General features: G+C 39.3%; 1 non-coding gene across 1 annotated transcript; it reads left to right on the top strand.

The window, feature by feature from the left end:
- The first annotated feature begins 1,851 nt into the window (after positions 1–1,851).
- Positions 1,852–1,924, top strand: TRNAK-CUU (transfer RNA lysine (anticodon CUU)). Its single transcript has one exon. It is a non-coding gene; the product is annotated as a tRNA-Lys (tRNA).
- Positions 1,925–7,748: the final 5,824 nt, after the last annotated feature.

Genomic DNA, 7,748 nt, shown 5'->3' with positions numbered 1-7,748 from the left:
GACCTCATTAAATCTGGATTGTATCTAGCAGATATATTTATTCACGAAAAGTTGCAAGCTTTCTAGGGCTCACAGTCCTCATCGTCAGTAATATATATATACATATATATATATATATATATATATATATATATATATATATATATATATATATATATATATATATATATATATATATTGACCAGTAATGATTTCCGATAGGCACCCCCTTTTTTTTTTTTGAAAGATTGCGCAAGATTTGCCTTGCTTTTGGCTTCGTAGAGTACAGGGATGCATAACTGGCCTGTAACGCCCATTTATATCTCACCACATTTACTAAAAACCTTTGGGCGTCGGTCGTGCTGTAGTGTAAGGCAAGCTTGAACTAAAGCAGCAAAAAAGGGTACTTCTGTTCTTGTGTGTGTGATCTTTGTAAAATCATGTACATCTATGTTTTAATCCTTAATATTATCACTATTTACGTAGCGTTCTTAACAATCTAAAACGGAAAGACCGACTGTTTGGGCAGTGCAGTGTCCTTATCTATCCCAGGTTCCCAGGTCTGATTAGAAGAAAATAAGTGAGGCACAATCCCCGAAAGAAAAGACATTTTAAAAGACCGAATGTTGATTATTTATGAATAAGTATAGATGAATCATTTCGTTCCGACTGCCATTAATTTTTTCAGGCTAAAATACTGAACAATTCAGGAAAGCGATTCTTAACAGCGCCTGAGCACATTTGCTGGAAGACTTCTGTTGTCTCATTTTGCACATTAAAAATCATGAGCTGGTATGCACTCAAATGTACGATCACACTACAAACAAGGTTTAAAGACTGCTGCTTAAAGAATCATCCACTTATGTTACCTGACTTATTATTTACAAAATAGATCAGATTCCTATGTTCCTTCGACCAAGTTCATAATTATGCAGTTTGTGCTATGTAGGAATCACGTAGTTTGTGCTAAGTAGGGATCACGTAGAAAAAATAGTTTGTGCTATGTAGGAATCACGTAGTTTGTGCTAAGTAGGGATCACGTAGAAAAAATAGTTTGTGCTATGTAGGAATCACGTAGAAAAAATAGTTTGTGCTATTTAGGGATCACGTCGAAAAATAGTTTTTGCTATGTAGGGATCAAGTCGAAAAAATAGTTTGTGCTATGTAGGAATCACGTAGAAAAAATAGTTTGTGCTATGTAGGAATCACGAAAAATAGTTTGTGCTATTTAGGGATCACGTCGAAAAAATAGTTTTTGCTATGTAGGGATCAAGTCGAAAAAATAGTTTGTGCTATGTAGGAATCACGTAGAAAAAATAGTTTGTGCTATGTAGGAATCACGTAGAAAAAATAGTTTGTGCTATTTAGGGATCACGTTGAAAAAATAGTTTTTGCTATGTAGGGATCAAGTCGAAAAAATAGTTTGTGCTATGTAGGAATCACGTAGAAAAAATAGTTTGTGCTATGTAGGAATCACGTAGAAAAAATAGTTTGTGCTATTTAGGGATCACGTCGAAAAAATAGTTTTTGCTATGTAGGGATCAAGTCGAAAAAATAGTTTGTGCTATGTAGGAATCACGTAGAAAAAGTATCTGAGAAGAGAGCATGGTTGTAGTGGAGATTAGTCTGACCATGGTCATCCTCTTTTGTCTTTTATTGTTCATGGTTAATTAATGCCAGAAATAATGATCCAGTGAAACTTGATTAAAAACATATTGATATATGGGCCCAATGAAGAACGTTAGTCCTGTTCTTTTATAGTGCACATCAAACCTCTTATCTCCTTCAAAATCCTGTCACACTTCAGGGACGCCTTAAGGGAAGAGAAGACCCTTACTACTCTGATAACATAGCAGCCTTCTGTCCCATAGTGCCCGGCTAGCTCAGTCGGTAGAGCACGAGACTCTTAATCTCGGGGTCGTGGGTTCGAGCCCCACGTTGGGCGATTGATTGTTTTCCAATTACATGTCATTACAGTGCTTCAATAGAACGACGATGGGAAAACGTACATATTTTTCGAATTGCATATCAGAGTTTCACGGGAATTGGGATTGATATAAAAAATATACCTATCCACAGTGGAAAACAAAATGTTGGATAAAAGTTTTTCTCTTTAGATAAGTACTATATGTGTAGAACTCAGCTAAGCTAGCATCTCATCAAAAATAAATAAAAAAATCAGTGCACGAGAAGTAAAAGTACCACCTTGGATATTCCCCCTTTCTCTGCTGCCCCTAAGACTGGATTAAGGAGAAGTGTCGAAATTAGAGTTAGCACTCCTGTCAAATAAAGAAAACTATAGTGGAAACTTTTTGTAGACCTTAGAAATATGTTATAAGCCAGAAGGACAGTGGTTAAATGAGTGTGGGACATGATTATGTTGTTATTTTACTTCTTTCATGAAGGACTTTACAGTCCATAGATTTACAGTCTTTATTCTAAAAGTATTCTGTTCCCAACGTAAATTTTTTTTAACTAACGTTTTACATTTTTACAATAATCCCAACTCCTCAGACACCAGAAGATACTATTAGAAAACAACCTGTTACCAAGCTTATGGAATAAATCTACTGTATAGCACCAGGATGAAGTGTATCTTGGTCTACTGAATGAACTAGTCCAACTAAACATTACAAAAAGGCCATTCAGTTGCAACTTTGCATAGAAACTCTTTTTACCAATGTACACATTATCTCAAAATCCTCCTTTGCCAAACAAGTGGTTCGCACCAGTGGTAACAAAATTTTAGTTTCGTTCTTAACTAACTGAACTAGCTGGCTTCCACAACAAAAGCCAGGCCATTCAGTTGCAGTTCCACACAAACCTTTTTACCTATAGGCAAACACTCTCTCAAAATCATCCCTCTTCCAATATGGGGCTCAGATGTACAACCCAAAAATTAATGTCTTGTGCTCTGTCAACTGACTAAGCTGGACTACGTGTTACAAAGAGGCAATTTTTATCCTGTTGCATACAAACAATTCTTCTTACTTTTATGTTTTTTTTTTCTGGACAATCTGGTTTTGAGATAGTTTCTATGAGACAAGTAGCAACATTTACAGATAATTTAGCTTTGTGATTCTGACCTTGTCAGAATCACAAGGCTCCAGTGAAACATAAAACAAGAGAAAAGGAGGAATTTCATATGAGTGTAAGGCTCTTACTTCTGAAGGGAAATATTACGTAAACTCGTGGGTAAACTAAAAGGAGTATATTTACATAGAAGACATTAGTACAGGAAGGAGAAATGCAATTAAATTATTGATCCTGAAGGGGATTCCTACTGGATGAATGAAACAGTCCAAGAAGATTCCACGATATAGGGTCCCTCTGAAATGAGAGATACACAGATTATACGCCAGTAGTGAAAATAGACAAAAGAATAATGAATTCGAAGCTGCACTGAGGGTGCCAATGGGGCCTCGACGAGTTAATAATGGATTAGCAGTGAGAAAGTATATCTTAGTTTAACCAGACCACTGAGCTGATTAACAGCTCTCCTAGGGCTGGCCCGAAGGATTAGATTTATTTTACGTGGCTAAGAACAAATTGGTTACCTAGCAACGGGACGTACAGCTTATTGTGGAATCTGAACCACATTATACCGAGAAATGAATTTCCAATCACCAGAAATAAATTCTCTTATTCTTCATTGACGGAGTTAGATTCGAACTCGTCCGATCAGCAGAGTGCAGCTGGTTTCGAACAGAACCCGCCTGCCAAACAAAGCACTGAAAGCAGACACTCGAATAGCACGGGTGGAATTGAACAAAAGATTCTGTGATTACTGGCACTCAAATTAAGTAAATTCTACGAGGACAAAGCGTAACTGAAAGGACGTCTTTACAGAGCACTTTACAGTAAGAGAGAAGTGGTTCCAGCGAAGAAGGCGACATGTAGTTGACTCCCGATTCACAAGGGCGAAGGCATTGATCTTTCACGTGCTAGGATGTAGGGGTGCCAACGGCGCGGGCAACATGTGGGTGACTTCATAAAGCGCCAGGTAATGGAGTGGGTAGCCCTCGTGTTAGGATCAGGCCAGCAGCGAAGGTAACACGTGGTTGGCGGTCTAAGTGCACGAAGGTAAAAGTATACTTTAAGTGGCCACGTGATTAGATGGAGAAGGGATGAGCTAAGGGTGTAGTTCTGCGAGGGGCATGGTCCACCTCATGGGGTTGGTGATGAGTGTGTTCGTTGTGTCTCTACACCATATCGTCCCACGAGTCTCTGAGAGCGGGCCCTGTCTGTCTGTCCTTTTATGCCATCTGCTGGGGCAGGGGCAAGCTCTTTGATAGGGAGTTGAGTCATTTCAGCTGTGCCCGCAGCTGGGGCTGTTGGTTGCCTGGAAAGAGTTGGCCAGACAGATTCACTTTTGCCTCGAATAAGGAATTATCTACTTAACAGGAGTGGCCGAAAATCTCTTAATCCCTTGCCATGCTGTCCGTGCTAACCAATTGTCCAGCTCAGGCTGATAGATAGGTAGGCATGCATGTCGATAGATAGATATGTCTATCGATAGATCGGCAGACTGGAAACGAAAAGGGAGCAATTTGCTAGCGAATTCTTGCTAATTATAATAGCTCCTCACACAAGATGACGTATGCACCTTCATTTGGGTGCGAACATCGATTTAAGCAAGAAATGAGCAGAAGATACTGTACGTTACTCTACATTCTGCCTTGCAATGAGCTTTACTTTTAAAAGATTTATGAAACTCTCTGTGGCATTACGGTTAATGACATACTGGAACAAATTACTCTAACCACTGAGTACATTGTGGAACAGGACATAAAGTAATTTTCAAAACTTGCAAAAGAGTAATTACTGTGGATTTGGTTACAAAGTGATAAATTTATAAAGTTACTCGATCACTATTTAGGATTATAAGGCCACGGTATATGAGGCTGTTGCAAACAAATGAAAAGAAAGGTTGATGTTAAAGAATTAGAATACAGGGTTACTTAATCTAGATATACCCTAAATGCATGTGGTTAGTTTGACGAAATACACTTGGGTTTAATTGACACCGTGATTTACGTCGTTTGGCAGACCCGTGCCAGACTTGGCACCGAATCTCATGGCACTCTTATAACACTTATAATAAGCACCTGAAAGGGTGTGATCAAAGGGAGGTAAAATTATGTAAGCTTAAGGCTTATTTAATCATTTTAAGGGTTTGCCATTTTTACTCTACGATGGGGACTTTACGTTAGACTTTTTAGGATAAGCAAGCAAGGGAAGGGGGGGGAATGAAGTTCCCGATATTACAAGAAGGGAAGGGGACGTGCCTCTGCCTTCTGGATAGCGGGCCACGCCCCTTGTATCACAAAGGACTTTATAGGTGCCTTGTGGCACTCATCTACGTGCATGAGGTATAACATTTGTGTGTAATTTACACAGTTGGCGAGTCTGGAACTCGCTATTCATTACAAAGGAATAACAAAAGATTGCAAGTTGCAGTTTTGTAAGGAGCCTGTTACTTCATGAACATTCTTCAGTATATTCCCTTTCCTAGTTTTGGCATTGCATTCACAACCTCAAGATTAAGAGCCTCGTGCTCTACTGACTGAGCTGGCCTGGCTACATGTTGCAAAGCAGTCATTCCATATCAGTTATGCCCAAACCCTCTTTCTCTTCTGTAAACACTCCCCAAAATTTTCTTTTCCCCAACACGGGGCTCAAGCCCATGGCCATAGAATTAAGTTTTCTATTCTACCAGCTGAGCCAGCAGGGATACATGTTACAAATAGACCATTCAGTTGAAATTACATATAAGCTCTTTCTGGTTAGATAAACACTACTGCAAAATATTCTCTCCCCCAGCATGGGGCTTGTACTAATGCATAGAGATTAAGTTTTGTATTCTACCAACTTAGGAAGACTGGCTACACATTGTGGAAGACCATTTTTATTACTGCATTCATAAATAGTTCTCACAATTTTCCTTCTCCCAACTTGGGGTTCCAACCACGACTATAGGAATAAGATAAGCTTTGTGTTACAATTAGAGCAATCCATTGCAAGAGTATATAACAAGTGCATACACACACATTCCCATACATGAATACTTCCTCAGAATCAGACCTTATCCAATATGGGCTCAAACCCATGACCCTGAGATTAAGTCTCATGTTCTACCAACTGAACTAGCCTGGCTACAAGTTACAAAGAGGTAATTCCATTGAAATTACATATAAACTCTTTCTGTGCCTGGAAACACTCCTCAAAAGCTTTACTTCCCAAAGTGGGTTTGAATCCACAACCCTAATATAAAAGTCCTTTTCCAATGACTGAGCTAGAAAGGATACATACACTGTAGTACAGCAGATAAGTAGAAAAATACTTTAGTTTGTGATACAAGCATGAAATTTGGCACAAGTGCTCATTTTAACCTCTCTTTTGAAAAATCTGGGTGTCCACTCAAAATTTCAACATGGCCGCTAGTTGTTTCGATTTCTGACACTTTGAGTAAATCATTGTTGAAATGAATACATCAATAATTATTCAGATAATGTCTTCCTGGGTAGAAGAGTTAATTGAAGATATCACCAGAGCTCCTACTACTATATTTACCATTGTGATAAAGATGGCGCACAAAATGTCCGCCATGAAACATTTTGCTTGATAACTCTGCAGCTAAGAAAGATAGACATGAAATTTTTATCTATGCCTATATTTATGAGGCCAGAGAATCTGTTTCTAGCATTTATATTGGGTTGTTATCAATATTACATCTTGGAAAAGGACCCCATAATGCTACTGAAAAGTATACAAGCACAAGACTATAATGGAGTATAACAAAGTATTTTATCTATGCTGGTACCATGAAAAGAGGTAGTAGCCATAGTTGCTAAAGGGTTGTGATCGATGTTGTCCATGGCCACAGTGGTAAAAACCCCTTTCTCATGACAGGTGGACAGACTACACCCTCTTCCACATACTTGGTGATAGTGGGATCTCCCAGTTGGGCTGATACCCCCAACACCCTGTCATAGGAAATGCTCGTGCCATAGTCATGAAGCATTTCTACTAGGTTTCTCTTCCTGGTTTTGGCATAGATAGCCATGCCCATGAACACTGGAAAAGGAGTTTCCCTATCCTTTGAGTGTCGGTGTACACTTGCTCCTCCCTTCTGTTTTGAGAAGCAGTTGTACTGCAGGAGCTGAGCAATAGCCAGGTCTGACTTTGATGAGCCAAACCTTAGCTGTGACTTTATGTCTGATCCATGTTCGATCGTGCTAGTGAACTGGAGCAGACTTTGAGGTATGGCATCATTGATGCATCCTCCACCAAAGGTGCCGTCAAACCTGGACTGACGATCCAGAATATGCATCCTCAGAGTCTTTGCTGCTTTTGCAATCACAAGTGTATCTGAGTAGTCAGATGCCTGAGGTATGGCTAAAGCTACATCTTTCTGCAAGGCAAGTAGCACACTTCTTCCTTTCTTGTGTGCTTCTAATTCAGGGATTTCTGCGAACAATTTGTCCTTTAATCTTGTTGTATTTACAGTGGTGAGGCAATGCCCAATTTTTCCAGGTGCTGCTGGTATAACTGGGATATGTCTGCAAGAGGAAATATGGTGTGACCATCTGAACTCAAGCTAGTTTCAATGATAAAATTAATCAGCTCTGATAGAACCAGTGGATATACATCTGGTTCTTCACTGTGGCATTGTTCTTTATCAAGATTTCTAAGATGGGACCTCCCCCTATTGTAAGGGCCAGTGAGACGTACAAGATGGTATTTCAGCTCTAGTGCAATTGTATCAC

The sequence above is a fragment of the Macrobrachium rosenbergii genome, chromosome 48 (genome assembly GCF_040412425.1).
Source record: "Macrobrachium rosenbergii isolate ZJJX-2024 chromosome 48, ASM4041242v1, whole genome shotgun sequence".
Lineage (NCBI taxonomy): Eukaryota > Metazoa > Arthropoda > Malacostraca > Decapoda > Palaemonidae > Macrobrachium > Macrobrachium rosenbergii.
This window is presented reverse-complemented; position numbering and strand designations above follow the sequence as displayed.